Here is a 17,893-nt window from a genome sequence, read left to right as displayed (position 1 = left end):
TCAAAAATCATTGATTTGTGCAAGTAAAAGCAAGTGAATTGTATGTAAGTAAGTTATAACAATAAAATTTTTAAAAATCAAATAAAATGAAGGCTAACATGCCATGTATCTGGGTCACCGGCTAAAAATAAGATAACAGATTGGAGAACTAAAGTTGTGACAAGGAGGATGTGGTGAAACCCAAGTGAAGGGTATAAAGACAGGAGGATCTGATGCCAGAACTGGTTCCCTCATGGGTAAGAAGCATTGAGAGAATACAGGAGGAGAACAAGAGCAGTGATGGGAAGTTGAAAGGCCTTCAGCAAAATTTCCCTTGACTGCACCACCACCACTTTTTTTGTTTCACCACCACTTCTTACCCTGCCTTCAGAATAGTTCCTGACTGTGCTGGTAAGTCCACACAGTCTTCCTTCTCCATCAAAGTGGAGAGGAGGATCAATTCTGCTGAAGGAGACACTTGGTTCTCACAGACTCAAGAAGTATAACCTACTTCTCTTAAGACACCTCGATTTTGTGTTCCTAAGACAATGTATGAATTAAGAAGCTACAATGGGCACGGAAGAAGCCAATTAGAAACACTGAGTCTGTTGAAGAGGAAGAAATCTTTCCTCTGCCCTTCTAGGTTCTTCTGGCTGGTCTAAGAATTAAATTGACATGAGACTTAATTTCATATGTATGGGAACCCTACATACATGACAGGGTCAGAAACCCCACAAGCTTTGATTCAAAGACAAATAAAATGAGGTATGCATGCCATCCTGAGCTAAAGAATCGGATAAGGGCCTCAGGCTTCCAAGGACAAGAGGGTTATTCACCGGACAAGAAGAAGAGCAGATATTTGGTAATTATATGTTTGTTCAGCCATACAGATAGAGCCATGTCAATAAAATTTATCTCTGGTAATGACTCTTTTCTGAGGAACATCCCCAATTCAAATTCTTCTAGGTAGCTAAGGGAGAAGCCGTAGTTTCTCTTGTACTCCCAGAGTCTCAATTGCCCTTAACTCAAAATAATTTTCACATAAAAGTGACATATTTGGGGGAAGCTCATTCTGAACCCGTCTGGAGAAGGAAATGGCAGCCCACTGCAGTATTCTTGCCTGGGAAACCCCAGGTTAGGAAGTAAAAATATACCTTTAACCAGGTAAGACTTTAGGGCTGTTTTTTAAATTTCTTCTACTACAAGAAAAACAAAAAAACTATTATCTTAAAAATGACCCATATTAATGTAATTCCCATCTAAATCTTAGCAAGTTTTCCTGTAGGCCTTGACAAGCTTCTAAAATTTATACAGGAAGAGAAAGACCCTGGACTAGCCAAAGCCATTTTGAAAAACAAGAATAAAGTGGGAAAATCTCTCTTGTCAATGTTAAGGTCTAGTATGTAACTGCAATTTGAGACTTTGTGCTGCTGGTGAAGGGAACAGGCACATATATTAGTGGAACAGAATAGAGAACCCAACTACAGATCCACACAAATATCTCCAACTAATTTTTGGCAAAGGAGTAAAAGCAATCCAGTGGAGGACAAATAGCCTTTTTAGTAACTGGTGCTGGAGTGATTGGACTTAAACCTGACACTACACACAAAATTAACTCAATATGGGTCATGGTCTTAAATATAAAAACAAAACTATAAACCTTCTAGAAAAGAACCCAGGAGAATATCTTCCTGACTTAGGACTAGGAAGAATTTTTGGACTTGACATCATACCATTATCCTTAATAGGAAAAGTGTATAAATTGTACTTAATAAAAATTTTAAACTTTTGCTCTGTGAAAGAGCCTGTACAAAGAGTGAAAAGACAAATTACAGCCTGTGGAAAAATCAAATCTGACAAAGGCTTTGGGTCTAGAATCTTAAAGAACTCTCAGAACTCAACATTAAAAATAAATACATCCTTTAGCACCATGTTTTACAGCATATGTTCTGTAGACCACCTGATTTAGGATCTTGGGAGTGGGGAGTGACAAGGGGAGGGCTTGGTAAAATGTAAATTCCTGTGTTGATTCTATAGATTTGGACAGGGCCTGAGAAATCTGCATTTAAAACAATTTCTGCAGAAGATTTTTTTTTTTTCCCTTACTAAAATTTGAGAATTCCCACTGCTGTTCATCCCAGCAAACTATAAAGGAAGAACCACATTAGAAAGAAAAACCAACTGGGACTGGGCCACATGTGCCCTGAAGGGGCAAACGAAGAACAGGGAATATTATTTCAAGATAAACAACAAATAGGAAGCGTTATGAATAAGTTCTAAGAAGAGGCAACTGCTCCCTAGATTTATCAGGGTGTGAACGAAATGTTGACAGACACCATCCCTGACACCCTTTCCCTTCCATGCACGCTCAAGTATACAAGTATGAGGAGAATTTATGATTAAAACTCTCCAGAAAGCAGGAATAGAAGGAACATACCTCAACATAATAAAAGCTATATATGACAAACCCACAGCAAGCATTACCCTCAATGGTGAAAAATTGAAAGCATTTCTCCTAAAATCAGGAACAAGACAAGGGTGCCCACTCTCACCACTACTATTCAACATAGTTTTGGAAGTTTTGGCCACAGCAATCAGAGCAGAAAAAGAAGTAAAAGGAATCCAGATAGGAAAAGAAGAAGTGAAACTCTCGCTGTTTGCAGATGACATGATCCTCTACATAGAAAACCCTAAAGACTCTACCAGAAAATTACTAGAGCTAATCAACGAATATAGTAAAGTTGCAGGATATAAAATTAACACACAGAAATCCCTTGCATTCCTATACACTAACAATGAGAAAACAGAAAGAGAAATTAAGGAAACAATACCATTCACCATTGCAACAAAAAGGATAAAATACTTAGGAGTATATCTACCTAAAGAAACAAAAGACCTATACATAGAAAACTATAAAACACTGATGAAAGAAATCAAAGAGGACACAAACAGATGGAGAAATATACTGTGTTCATGGATTGGAAGAATCAATATTGTCAAAATGGCTATACTACCCAAAGCAATCTATAGATTCAATGCAATCCCTATCAAACTACCAACGGTATTTTTCACAGAACTAGACCAAATAATTTCACAATTTGTATGGAAATACAAAAAACCTCGAATAGCCAAAGTAATCTTGAGAAAGAAGAATGGAACTGGAGGAATCAACCTCCCTGACTTCAGACTATACTACAAAGCCACAGTCATCAAGACAGTATGGTACTGGCACAAAGACAGAAATATAGATCAATGGAAGAGAATAGAAAGCCCAGAGATAAATCCACGAACCTATGGACACCTTATCTTCGACAAGGGAGGCAAGGATATACAATGGAAAAAAGACAACCTCTTTAACAAGTGGTGCTGGGAAAACTGGTCAACCACCTGTAAAAGAATGAAACTAGAACACTTTCTAACACCATACACAAAAATAAACTCAAAATGGATTAAAGATCTAAATGTAAGACCAGAAACTATAAAACTCCTAGAGGAGAACATAGGCCAAACACTCTCCGACATAAATCACAGCAGGATCCTCTATGACCCACATCCCAGAATATTAGAAACAAAAGCAAAAATAAACAAATGGGACCTAATGAAACTTAAAAGCTTTTGCACAACAAAGGAAACTATAAGCAAGGTGAAAAGACAGCCCTCAGATTGGGAGAAAATAATAGCAAATGAAGCAACAGACAAAGGATTAATCTCAAAAATATACAAGCAACTCCTGCAGCTCAACTCCAGAAAAATAAATGACTCAGTCAAAAAATGGGCCAAAGAACTAAACAGACATTTCTCCAAAGAAGACATACAGATGGCTAACAAACACATGAAAAGATGCTCAACATCACTCATTATCAGAGAAATGCAAATCAAAACCACAATGAGGTACCATTACACGCCAGTCAGGATGGCTGCTATCCAAAAGTCTACAAGCAATAAATGCTGGAGAGGGTGTGGAGAAAAGGGAACCCTCTTACACTGTTGGTGGGAATGCAAACTAGTATAGCCGCTATGGAGAACAGTGTGGAGATTTCTTAAAAAACTGGAAATAGAACTGCCATATGACCCAGCAATCCCACTTCTGGGCATACACACTGAGGAAACCAGATCTGAAAGAGACACGTGCACCCCAATGTTCATCGCAGCACTGTTTATAATAGCCAGGACATGGAAGCAACCTAGATGCCCATCAGCAGACGAATGGATAAGGAAACTCTGGTACATATACACCATGGAATATTACTCAGCCATTAAAAAGAATTCATTTGAATCAGTTCTAATGAGATGGATGAAACTGGAGCCCATTATACAGAGTGAAGTAAGCCAGAAAGATAAAGACCATTACAGTATACTAACACATATATATGGAATTTAGAAAGATGGTAATGATAACCCTATATGCAAAACAGAAAAAGAGATACAAATGTACAGAACAGACTTTTGGACTCTGTGGGAGAAGGCAAGGGTGGGATGTTTTGAGAGAACAGCATCGAAACATGTGTATTATCTAGGGTGAAACAGATCACCAGCCCAGGTTGGATGCATGAGACAAGTGCTCGGACCTGGTGCACTGGGAAAACTCAGAGGGATTGGGTAGAGAGGGAGGTGGGAGGGGGGATCGGGATGGGGAATACATGTAAACCCATGGTTAATTCATGTCAATGTAAGACAAAAACCACTACAATATTGTAAAATAATTAGCCTCCAACTAATAAAAATAAATGAAAAAACAAAATTAAATTAAATTTAAAAAAAAAAAGTATGAGGAGAACTTGCTGTGTATGGAGAGATTTGGAAAACACTCTTGTAGTCCTGCTGCTCAAGGGGCCTGGTGCCCCCTGGCTGTGTTTCCAAGGGGTTATGAAGGCCCAGGAGAAAATCTGTTCTCTGAGGGTGGGGTGGGCCTTTTGCCAACTTGAAAAAGTACAAGTGTTAGTCGTTCAGATGTGTCCAACTCTTTGCCATCCCATGGACTGTAGCCCACCAGGCTCTTTGTTCCATGGGATTCTCCAGGCAAGAATACTGGAGTGGGTAGCCATTCTTCAGGGGAATCTTTCAACCCAGGGAATGAACCCAGGTCTCCTACACTGCAGGCTGCTTCTTTACCATCTGAGCCACCAGGGAAGCCCTTGCAGTTGCAAGGGAGACACTTATTCCCCAGCTGAACCCTTGTCTTTGAAGCCCGTGTGAGTTGGGCCTGTGGGAAACCCACAGACAGGGCCCCAGCTATTGATGATGGATGAAGGCTTACCTGGGGGTGGGGGTGGGGGTCTGACATCACCTTCTACCACCATTTTCTCCACCCATTTCACATAAATACATACGCAGGTCTAGAAATCAAGGAGCAGCCCCTTCTCACAACCCAACAAATAGTCCGTGCTTCTGCCTCCACCATTCTCCTTCCAAACCTCCACAGGGAGCAAAAGGAGAGCCTAAGGGCAGAAAAACATGACTCAGTGCAGACCCCGGTTGAAGCCAGGGCCCTCTAAGCAACTGGTGAGTAAGAGGGGTGTGACCATATCTCTGGGAAATGTGGACGGGGCCAGCCTAACAAACAGGAGGAAAAAACCACCCAGGGGAGGGTGAGCTGGGTACCTGTCAGACCATCAGGAAGTGAAGCAGTGCTTAGTAAGATCAAAATCAGCCCAAAGAGATGCTGGGCTGGCCCACTCATCTGCACCGAAGGGTAGGAAGGGTCACCTGCCTGACAAAGGCACCTGGGCTTCTGAGATGGCCTTGTTGCCCGAGGGGACTACTGAGTGTCCTCCTGGCTCCTTGTACAACCCAGCTTCCTGGGTTTTCCATCCTTTGCTCATTTGCCACTATTGTCTGTCCTCTTCGTCAAAACTGATATCGGCTAATTAGTGCTGAAGCCCTGACTTGAGTTCACTTCCATTTGTCTCATTATTTGTTTCTCTTTTGGGCTGAAGCCAAGCAAAAAACATTAACATTCCTCCTGCATGGCAGGCACCCACAGACACACGCAAGCATGCTCACACACACCCAATCTCACAAGCAGGCACACACATACACTAACACACCTGCACCCACATGTGTACACAAAAGAACTCACCCACACATGTGCACACATATATGTACACATGTCTTCACTTATATAGGGGCTTCCCTGGTGGTTCAGTGGTAAAGAATCTGCCTGCAATGCAGGAGACCTGGATTCTATCCCTGGGTTGGGAAGATCTGGAGGAGGAAATGGCAACCCACTCCAGTATTCTCACCTGGAAAATCCCATGGATAGAGGAGCCCGGCAGGCTACAGTCCATGGGGTCGAGAAAGAGTTGGACACAAGTTAGTGACTAAAGAATGCTCACTTATATATACACCTTTATACATATGCATCCACATGTGTACACGTTCACACACACTTCAAACCTGGGACAGAGAAAGGAATGCAACCACCGCTGGCCCAGCTGAGTGACCATGGAAAGCAGATTCAGAATCTCTGGAGTCTCAGGCCCCTGAGGCCAGGACCAGCTAAGGGCTGCCTCTGGAGTTTTGCAGGCAGCTGTTTCCTCCTCCCCACCTCCTGGTCCCCCACCTGCAATCCCGCCTGCATCCATCGCTTCATCTTAGACTCAGCTTCCAGACATTGTCAGTCAAGTGGGAGACCTTCTAAGTTTCCGTGTCAGTGAAGATCAACTGCTCTGAACCCCGGCTGCCCTGAAGCGTTCCAGGGCCAGCCTGACTTGGATTTTAAACAGCAGAGAAGCCCTCCCTGGGCGCGAGCAGGCGAGGCGCGGAAGCCCTCTAGTGGCCGTGGCTGGTGTGACAATAGGCTCAGGGTGAGCTTTGAGGGCTCAGGGTCTCTTGCCCAGGTCAGTGAGCTCTCCTAGAAGACTCAGGAAAGAAAACCACAGTAATAATATATTTAGAGCCTAACTCCTCCCTCTCCATAGCCCCCAGAAGACCCTGCGCACCAAGTCCTATCAATTTGCTCTCTCAACAACTCTTCTGTTGCCCCAGCCTAGCTCTGGCCTCATCACCCATGCTGAGTTATGCTGCCATAGTCTCTTCCTGCTGCTCTGCCTCCATCTCTTGTGTCTAATCCTTTCCACACCTTGTTGCCAAATTTGTCTTCCAGACATTCATTCTTGCCTTCCTTGTTCATTGTTTAAGAGTCTTCCTTGCTTCCCCATTACCTAAAGTGCTGATTCTCAAAAGGGAGTTGCCCTTCCTGAGAGGCATCTCAGTGTCTCAGGACAAGTGAACAGCGTGCCCACATGGATGCTGGCAGTATGGATGCTTTTCCCTCAAACCATGCTCATATTGAACCCCTCTTACTGAGGGTCAATTCCTCAAACCTAGAAAAGTGGTGAAAAGATGAAGAATCACAAGTTCTCTGGGTAAAAAATTCAAATATCTCGGCCCTCCCAAATCTGACCTCAGATTTCCTTTCTAACATTAATGCTGCTGTGTAATGTCTAAGTTAGGGCTAGAACTAAGATTATCTGGGTTAGAGTCCCAGGTCTGAAGCTTATCAGCTTTGTAATTATGTGGAAGTTTCTAAATTGTTAGTTTCTTTACTGTTAAGAAACTAAGATATTTAATGAGCTGGCCCATGGATCAGATTTAGCCCAATGCTTGGCACATAGTTCAATTCAGTTCAGTCACTCAGTCACATATGACTGTTTGTGACCCCGTGGAGTGTAGCATGCCAGGTTTCACTGTCCATCACCAACTCCTGAAGCTTGCTCAAACTCATGTATATAGAGTTGGTGATGCCATCCAACCATCTCATCTTCTGTCATCCCCTTCTCCTTCTGCCTTCACCCTTTCCCAGCATCAGGATCTTTTCCAATGAGTCAGTTCTTCCCATCAGGTGGCCAAAGTATTGGAGTTTCAGCTTCAGCATCAGTCCTTCCAATGAATATTCAGGACTGATTTCCTTTAGGATTGACTGGTTTGATCTCCTTGCAGTCCAAGGGACTCTCAAGAGTCTTCCCCAACACCATAGTTCAAAAGCATCAATTCTTTAGTGCTCAGCTTTCTTTATAGTCCAGCTCTCACATCCATACAAGACTACTGGAAAAATCATAGCTTTGACTAGATGGACCTTTGTTGGCAAAGTAATGTCTCTGCTTTTTAATATGCTGTCTAGGTTTGTCATTGCTTTTCTTCCAAGGAGCAAGTGTCTTTTAATTTCATGGCTGCAGTCACCATCTGCAGTGATTTTGGAGCCCAAGAAAATGAAGTCTCTCACTGTTTCCATTGTCTCCCCATCTATTTGCCATGAAGTGATGGGACTGGATGCCATGATCTTAGTTTTCTGAATGCTGAGTTTTAAGCTAACTTTTTCACTCTCCTCTTTCACTTTCATCAAGAGGCTCTTTAGTTCTTCTTCCTTTTCTGCCACAAGGGTGGTGCCATCTGCACATGGTAAGTGCTTAATTATCACTCCCCCATTACAGGTCTGGCACAGGCTTTGCACTTTTTAACTCTGGGCTTTGGCTCTTGACACTTGATTTGCCTAGAATGCCTTCTTCCTCCTCTCTGATATCAAGACTCCACTACTGTCTCAAACCCAGCTCAAATCTTAGGGATTAATATAAAAACATTGGTCCTGTAAATCTCACACATTATGTATTGTGAGAGGAAACTTAAATACTTATTTCAGTGCACCATATAAATACATATATGGATGTTTAATAGATAAGTATGATATTTTTATTAACTGTATGATCATTTTGAAAAGCTAAATAAATCCTTTAATGCATACAGATGTGTTATGGAAATTAATTATTTAAAATCTTTTACATTTTCCTTCTCTCCATAGGTAGACTATAAATGTCATGAAGATAAGAGCTCTGTTTTCTAATATAGTCTCCATAGATCATATCTAACATAATACCTTCACTATATTAGTTATTTAGTAAACACTGCCTTCACTTAATTAAGTGACTGCATCTTTAATTTAGTGACTGCATCTCTAATTATAATATTAATGTATGTTCTTGTATCTTGAGGCAATTTTCCATTCATTGTCTCATGACCTTTGATTATCTTCTATAACAACCCTGAAAGAAAAGCAAAGTTTAAGCCTATTTCATAAACAATTTCTTATTGGCCACAAAATCTTGCAAACAAGTTTTGTTATTTATATTTAAGTAACATCACAATAACACAGTGTCCAAATTGGCAAGGTTATTTGGGTCGAAATTTACAGGGGGTCAATTTTTAAGCATAAGTATGCTTATGCTATATTTGGCCTCCCAGGTGGCGCTAGTGGTAAAGAACCCGCCTGTCAACGCGGGAAACATAAGAGACCCGGACTAGATCCCTGGGTTGGGAAGATCCCCTGGAGGAGGGAATGGCAACCCACTTCAGTATTCTTGCCTGGAGAATCCCGTGGACAGAGGAATCTGGCAGGCAAGAGTCCATAGGGTCACAAAGAATCAGACAAGACTAAAGTGACTTAGCACTCATGTACATACCATGTTTATTCACAATTTACTTGGAGTATGAATTAAATTCTGGAGCCTATGAATTAAATTCTGGAGCCTAAAACATTTTACTATGAATTTCAAAGATAATTGGTATCCCATGATGAGATAGGATTGCATGCCTATTAGAATGGCTAAAACAAAAGATGAAATTGGCCATGTCAAGTGCTGACAAGGATGCAGAGCAACTGTAACTCTCATACAATGCTGGTGGACTTGCAAAGCGGTGCAGCTGTTTAGAAAACAGTTTGGTAGTTTCTTATAAAGTTAAACAAACAATAAGCATATGAACCAACAAACCCATGCTTAGGTTTTTACTCTAGAAAGATGCACACTTATGTGTGCACCATAATCTATACACAAAGAACAGATCAGTATTTACCAGGAATTAGGAGTGAGGATAGTATTTGACTAAAATGCAGCATAAGAGAATTTATGGGGAGGTTAATAGAAGTATCCTATTGTGGTAGTGGTTGCACAAATCTATTCCTGTGTTAAAACTCATAAAACTGTATATCAAAAATGTGAAATTTACTGTGCAGAAATATAAAATGAAACAGTACTTTTAAAAAAGCCTCAGAAGTAAACATGTAGTTTGATCTCAGGAAGTACAGAAAAAAGTGAATGGTGTCATTAATTAATTCAATATAAAGATATTGACCACTTTTTATGTATAAGGCACTGAGTGGGCTTGGCAAAAAGGAAACCAGAATCTGGTGATAAAGCAGTTTTAAGAACTTTGAAATCTGCTAGAGCTAAGATTGATCCCCTGGATTATCTCTTATGAAATATGTGTCCTTAGGGATGTTGCTAATGTCTTTGAGCTTTAGTTTATGAGGATAATAAAAGAGAGATTATGGACATAGTAAGAGGGCTGAAAATGATTTTTATTATTATCATAGCATTGCTAATACTAAAGCCGGATGCCAAGAATAAGGATGGCTCTCCATTAGAAATACATCCAGAATCAACTAGTTCTGACATGTCTCTGTCAACATCTGGCCCAGGCCATGGTCACCTCCTACAATAGTTTACGACACACACCCTGCAGACACACACCTTACCTCCTCGCTAAAAGGAGATAGGTATTCTCAACCAAGAAACCAGAACTATCTTTTTCAAATGTAAGTCAGTTATGTTACTCAGCTGCTCAAAACCTTCTTGCCGTCCCCCATTTCACTCAAGGTAAGAGCCAAAGTCCTCCCTGTGTCCTACAAGACCCCCTGCTCTGGCTCTATCTACCTCTTGCATGTAATCTTCTACTGCTTTCCCTCTCACTCCTTCGGCTTCTTCCACATTGACCTGTTTCTTTGACTTGAATGCATCAGGCATTTATCTACAGCCTTTGCACTGGCTCTTCCCTCTGCTCAGGACATTTTCCACATGCCTGCACTGATCACTCCCTTACCTCTTTTGTGACTTTTCTCAAATGTAACCTTCCCAAAAAGAAAAAAAGAAAGCTTATCCTAACCACTGTATTTAAAATTTCAACCTGCCCCACTTTGCTCCAACGTTAACAATTCCTTTTGTCTCACCCAACTTTTCCTCTTACCACTTTCTATATAACAAAATCAAACACTAACAAATGGTTGTCTCGTAAATTGTGGGAGTATAACCTGGCATGACCACTTTGGAAATCCTTTAAAGATTTACTGAGTAGCTACTAAAGCTAAAAATACCCTATGCAACTCCTGGATGTAAACCCAACAGACAGGAGGGCTTCTATCCACTAAAAGACACATATTAACAACATTAATAGCAACTTTATTCAGAATATCTCCAAACTGGAAACAACCCAAATATCTACCTATGTGATTGCACGCTAAGTCACTTTAGTTGTGTCCGACTCTTTGCGACCCTGTGGACTGTAGCCAGCCAGGCCCCTCTGTCCATGGGGATTCTCCAGGCAAGAATACTAGAGTGGGTTGCTATGCCCTCCTCCAGGGAATTTTCCCAGCCCAGGGATCCAACTCATGTCTCTTACATCTCCTGCACTGGGAGGCAGGTTCTTTACTTCTACTGCCATTTGGGAAGCCCCAACTATCTACAGTACAATGAATAAACACATGGTGATAAAAATGAATTACTGATACTCTTTCGAACATGAATGAATCATAGACCTACTATTGAACAAGAAACAAAGGAGAACATTTTGTATGATTTAATTCATTTAAAGTTCAAGAAAGGCAAAGACTTTAATGATATAAGACAAATAGAGCTACTTACTTCCTCAATGGGAAGGTAAACTAATCTCTCTGAAAATAATAATAATAATATTCATCTTGCAGGGCTGGGCTAATTGCAGATAGTGTATATTTAACAGCTAGCACCCAATCTGGCACAGAGTATTAAGTAAATAATTGATAGTTTGTATTCATATATATTCTCAATTCATGTCAGTTTAATAATTGATAAGTAAAGGATAGTTTTATGATATTCAGCCCAAAAGTTCCAACTGCACGTGACATTAGCTTCTTCCAAATAGCCATTCTCATTTTCTTCCTGACCAGTAGAATCCATGTTTTTATTCAGAAAAATCATATGCTCAGCCCATAAAGATGAAGTATGACTAAGCCAAACCTAGAACTCCCATGACCCTTTGCCAGACAACTACTTTCCCAATTCCCTCTTCTCCTAGAGGTGCCCATGTGCCCAGTTTTGGCCAACTAGACCTACAGAGAAATTCTGATGGAAAACTGTTTAGAAAGACTTTTCCTCCTCGCTAAAAGGAGATAGGCACATACTCTCCCACTGCCTCCTGTTTTGGGCCTCTGGATAAATGACTCATAGAGCTGTGACAACTGTCTTTTGACCATGAGAATCACAGAGACAAGGACCCAAAGCCCCAAAATAGCAGAATTATAAGGCTTCCTACCTTCAGATGTTTCATTCTAAGAGCTAACTAAGCATCTTGATTATTTAAGCTGCCATTGGTTGAGTATTCTGTTACTTCCAGCTCAAATTGTTCCTGACTATTCCCTTACAGAATATGTGTACAAAAGAGAGTCCTTAAACTGATCATTAAGGGATCTTCTCATGCTCTCTTTAATTTTCCCAATGTCTGAGTACAACCCACTCCTTCCATGAGCCTGCTCCTTGCTAGTTTACCAAATACCTTCATTTCCTAGGTCAAACACTTTCAATGGTATATGATCACCATAATGAGGTCAGTAACTTTCCTCAGGGCTTGAGGCTAGGAAATAAGATTTAGGAAAATACTCAACTGCTGACTCTTGTCGGAGGTTGGCCAGCTGCTAAACATAACCTAACTGCTTTTGCCCATAAACACCCCGGTGTGCCAAACTTGTGAATATAAATGTGATGTGAATAGATGGATCATGCAAACCGGGCTCTCCTTCCTGGTTGGCAAGGCAGATTGACCTTGAAGCTAATGACATCTAGCTCTCTCATGAGCACATGCCCCTTTCATGGCCCTGTTTAGGACCCAAGCATATGTTCACACTATCATATGCTTTTATAAAATGTGAAGGCTGTGCTCACTTCGGCAGCACATATACTAAAAATTGGAACGATACAGAGAAGATTAGCATGGCCCCTGCGCAAGGATGACACGCAAATTCGTGAAGCGTTCCATATTTAAAAAAAAAAAAAAATGTGAAGGCTATTTTAGCCACAGTCAGCTAGGACCTCAATCTCTTTCCTCTCCAACTTACCCTCTGTTAACACTTGCCTTTCTGTAGACTGGTGTTAGAAACCACAGGCTGCTTGGGATTCAGCTAAGGGGAAGCTGGGTTGAAGACCCACAGAGTTTATGTTAAGAAGGTTATATTTATGGGGTTCACTTTCACATCAAGTTAAGCTATTGTTAGCTATTCTGGTGCAGGAATGGCTTCCGGCAGTGTTCCCATTGTCTGCTTTGGCAATGCCAGAGGAAATGAATGTGACCTATTCACAAGGCATTGGAAGTATGTGGGTATCGAAGGAGAAACAAGTTTTCAAAAGTGTGAAACAGAAGCTGGTCTATGAAAGTTCTGCCAATCTTCAGGTATGTACTATTATAAGCAGGGCATTTGATTCTCACAAATGTCTAGTCAAAAGTTCAGTTCTGCCATGAATATATTTCTTAAGCAGTTATAAAATATGTTTGCATATTTATATGCAATTATAAACCCACAATATATTTTTTCTTTTTGGGTGTAAATTGCATAAAATAGAATATATCATATTTCCTGAGTTTGTAAGGTACAAATCAGTGCCAATTCCATTGTGACTATTACAGGAAACACACTGATTGAAACCGCCCACCCTGGCCAGACACCATAGTAACCATTTGCATGACTTGTTTTATGACAGGAGATCCTGATAAGGAACACGGAACTAATAAGCCACCACCAACCGGAAGAGTTCAGGAAAGGTCGAAAGGAGACACCGTGTGTCCATCCACTTCCCAGAATCCCTCGCTAGCATCCATCTTGGCTGAGTGATGCGTGCGCCACCAGGAAAGAGTCTGATTTAGAATGATTAGCCAAAGACCACCCGGAAACTAATCCCATCACCATAAAACCTGCCATGCCGCAGAGCAGTTCTCCTGGGTTCCCTTACCTCACTGCTCTCCGCCCGGGTGCCCTTTCCCAATAAAATTTCTTGCTTTGTCAGCACATGTGTCTCCTCAGACAATTCATTTCCAAGTGTTAGACAAGAGCCCAGTTTCGGGCTCTGGAAGGGGTCCCCCTTCCTGCAACATGACCAGGCCTATTTGTTTGGTTACATATTTTATACATCCAGCATGTTGTTATTCAGTCACCACCAAGTTGTGTCCAACTCTATGAGACCTCATGGACTGCAGCACATCAGGCTTCCCTGTCCTTCACCATCTCCTGGACTTTGCCCAAGTTCATGTCCATTGAATCGGTGATACCATCCAACCATCTCATCCATCCAACATAATGGATCATATTACATGCTGAAGAAAACCAGCAGTTTTAGACAAAAAGATGTGAAGTTATCCATCAATGGAGCATAACAGCTTAAAGAGATAACCCAGGGAAAGGATCACTATTCATATTTATAAATAAATCAATGTATATAAAGCAAATATGATTTTATAATTAATTAGCTTAATACAATGTAAGAGTGTTTTAACTCATTTTAATTATTCCTGCACATGCCTTAATTTCAGATCATTTTCTATATTTATTCAGAATTCTTTTTTTTTGTCATTTTATTTTATTTTTTAAATTATTTATTTAGTTTACTTTACAACATTGTATTGGTTTTGCCATACATTGACTTGAATCCACCATGGGTGTACATGTGGTCCCCATCCTGAACCCCCGTCCCAACTCCCTCCCCATCCCGTCCCTCTGGGTCATCCCAGTGCACCAGCCCCGAGCATCCTGTATCACGCATCGAACCTGGACTGGCAATTCGTTTCGCATATGATAATTTACATGTTTCAAGGCCATTCTCCCATATCATCCCACCCCTGCCCTCTCCCACAGAGTCCAAAAGACTGTTCAATATATCTGTGTCTCTCTTGCTGTCTTGCATACAGGCATTATCGTTACCATCTTTCTAAATTCCATATATATGCGTTAGTATACTGTATTGGTGTTTTTCTTTCTGGCTTACTTCACTCTGTATAATAGGCTCCAGTTTCATCCACCTCATTAGAACTGATTCAAATGTATTTTTTTAGTGGCTGAGTAATATTCCATTGTGTATATGTACCATAGCTTTCTTATCCATTTGTCTGCTGATGGGCATCTAGGTTGCTTCTATGTCCTGGCTATTATAAACAGTGCTGCAATGAACATTGGGGCAGAATTCTTAAATTATATCAAAATTCAAAAGAAATTCTAGAAGTATATATATATGACAATTTATTCACAAAACATGTAATTTTTCTGGATTTTTTAATGTTTCTGGTATTAGCATTTTAAAATTTGTAATTTGCTATAAAATTTTTTTCAGTAAATATTTGCTTTCCTATCCAGTCTGTGTTCCTAATCCTGCATTTTTTTTCTTAAACAATGCTCCTCAAATTGTGGAAATCTTCTACATAACCTAGAGCTGCCTCTGTTGGTCAGGCAGTGGATACAATCAACAGAGATTGCATTTTAAATTTGGACATATGTTAATAAATTACCTTCCAAAACTTTGCATTAATGTTTACTTCCACTAACAGTTTGTGAAAATTTCTTCATATCTTCACTGTTTTATTCTACTTTTTAATATCTATTAACCTGTCAGATGAAAAGTGGAATCCTATTATGCTTTTAATTTTTATGTTTAATAGGTTAGTCAATTATGAATGAAAAAAGATTTCTACTACTATTTACCAATCTGTCTGGGAACTTTGGAAATTCTTTTAGCTTCAGGCTTTGAGAGGACAAGAATATTAAGTGAGAGAAATTGAAACTGCTGTATAGAATGCCCTACTTAGAATTTAAGTGAGTATAACTTGATATTAAATAGAACATTTTTCACCTCAATTTCTTCAGAGGAACTGATGTTACAGCTCTCACATACCAAATATATGACATGGAGGGCCACGAGAGACACTTCAAAACAATCTGGAGGTTTCAAAGGTTTGGTTTCAAAACTCCAGGATATTTATGCAGGGGCTTCTTTTGAATTCCAAAAGTATAACATGTTTTGACAGAATGGGAAGGATGTCAAACAATTCAAGAGAGAAGAACTTTTTTTGGAGAAATTTGTCCTCAGAACCTCAAAACCTCTCACCCCATGAGGAAATGAAGGAGGTCAAGCCTTAGAGGTGTTTAACATGGCCACTTTGAGAGTCTGGCAGGTGTTGTCCAGAGATTGGGAGTCATAATGAGCTGAGGGCTAACTTCTGCCCCAGAAAATATGCCAGGTAGGAGAGAAGCTGTGTTGGAGGTGATGGAGTCAATGCAAGTAGCAGCTTTAAAGCTTGGAAAATTACTTCAAGCTCCTACGTCAGCAGGACACCAAATGTTTTTGCAGTACAGAGCCCCCAGTATCAAGGGTCTGCCATTCTGAGGCTATTTTAGAATCCCCCTGAAAGTGCAATGGGATTCCAGCAGTGTGTGGGTAGAAGCTCAGAGAAGAGGTTGGGCTGCCAGCTAACAGAGGAGCATCAACAAAAACACTTCCAGAGAATCCCAGAAGTGATTCAAGGGCTCCCAAAAGTGCACTCAGGAAAATGGCAGCTTTAAACAAGAGTCTAATGGTGCACTGGTTAAGAATCCACCTCTCAATGCTGGAGACACAAGAGACACATATTTGATCCCTATGTTGGGAAGATCCCCTGGAGGAGGAAATGGCCACCCACTCCAGTATTCTTGCCTGGGAAATCCCATGGACAGAGAGGCCTGGCAGGCTACAGTCCATGGAGTCCCAAAGAATCAGACATGACTGAGCACATATGCACAATGGACTCATTCAACACAAAGCCAAGGCAAATAAAGCAGGAGTAAGAACATTTCCTGCTCCCATTTTTCCTCTCTCTGTGAGAGAGGAGCAAGAAACAATAGATAAGGAGAGATGTGGGGCCAGAGAAAGTGAGATTTGTCATTAAATGGAATTCAGGGTTTTAATTGTTCCCTGGGTTGTGTGTTTTAACGTGTCTTAGGCTGTGTTTGCAACTTAAAATGACTACAGGACTGACCGTCCATTGTTGTTGTTGCTCAGTCATGTCTGACTCTTTGTGACCCCGTGGACTGCAGCACAACAGGCTTCCCTGTCCTTCACCATCTCCTGGAGCTTGCTCAAACTCATGTCCATTGAGTTGGTGATGCCATCCAACCATCTCATCCTCTGTCACCCCTTTCTCCTCCTGCCTTCAATCTTTCCCAGCATCAGGGTCTTTTCCAGTGAGTTGCCTCTTTGCATCAAGTGGCCAAAGTACTGCAGCTTCAGCTTCAGCATCAGTCCTTCCAGTGAATATTAAGGATTGATTTTCTTTAGGACTGACTGATTTGATCTCCTTGTAGTCCAAGGGATTCGGTCCACTACCTGTGAGTGAATCATATTTATCCAGGACAAGCAAAGAGTGCCACACAAATCTCATCAAAAAAAACAAAAATAGAGCTATGTCTTATCACATCCATAAGTCAAATCTGTCTAATTATCTTGTATTAACTTAAGAATAAACAATTAGAACATTGTAAATAACCTAAAGCTATAATTATGATATTGATTGGATATTATTTTCTAATCTTCTTTTCTAAAATCTTTATTTGAAATCCATATTCAGAAGTAGCCAAATTCATGTCTCTGTCTTGGTCTTAGGCTTCCCAGGTGGTGTTAATGGTAAAGAATCCGCCAGTCAATGCAGGAGACACAAGAGACTCAGGTTCAGTCCCTGGGTAGAGCTTCCCTGGAGGAGGGCTTGGCAATCCACTACAGTATTCTGGCCTAGACAATCTATGGACAGAGGAGCCTGGTGGGTTACAGTCCATAGAGTTGCATATGAATCATTCATATCACTCATTCACTAAAAAAAA

At 40.7% G+C, this 17,893-nt stretch overlaps 1 long non-coding RNA gene and 1 other non-coding gene across 2 annotated transcripts in view; one reads left to right on the top strand and one right to left on the bottom strand.

Annotated features, from left to right (window-relative positions):
- Positions 1-17,893, bottom strand: part of LOC133041066 (uncharacterized) — a 66,738-nt gene that overhangs the window by 13,338 nt on the left and 35,507 nt on the right. The gene's annotated exons all lie outside the window — the stretch shown is intronic.
- Positions 12,937-13,044, top strand: LOC133041767 (U6 spliceosomal RNA). The gene has a single exon (XR_009689341.1). It is a non-coding gene; the product is annotated as a U6 spliceosomal RNA (small nuclear RNA).

This window comes from Dama dama, chromosome 20 (genome assembly GCF_033118175.1).
Source record: "Dama dama isolate Ldn47 chromosome 20, ASM3311817v1, whole genome shotgun sequence".
NCBI lineage: Eukaryota > Metazoa > Chordata > Mammalia > Artiodactyla > Cervidae > Dama > Dama dama.
The sequence above is the reverse complement of the archived record's forward strand: the minus strand, read 5'-3'. Positions and strand labels throughout refer to the sequence as shown.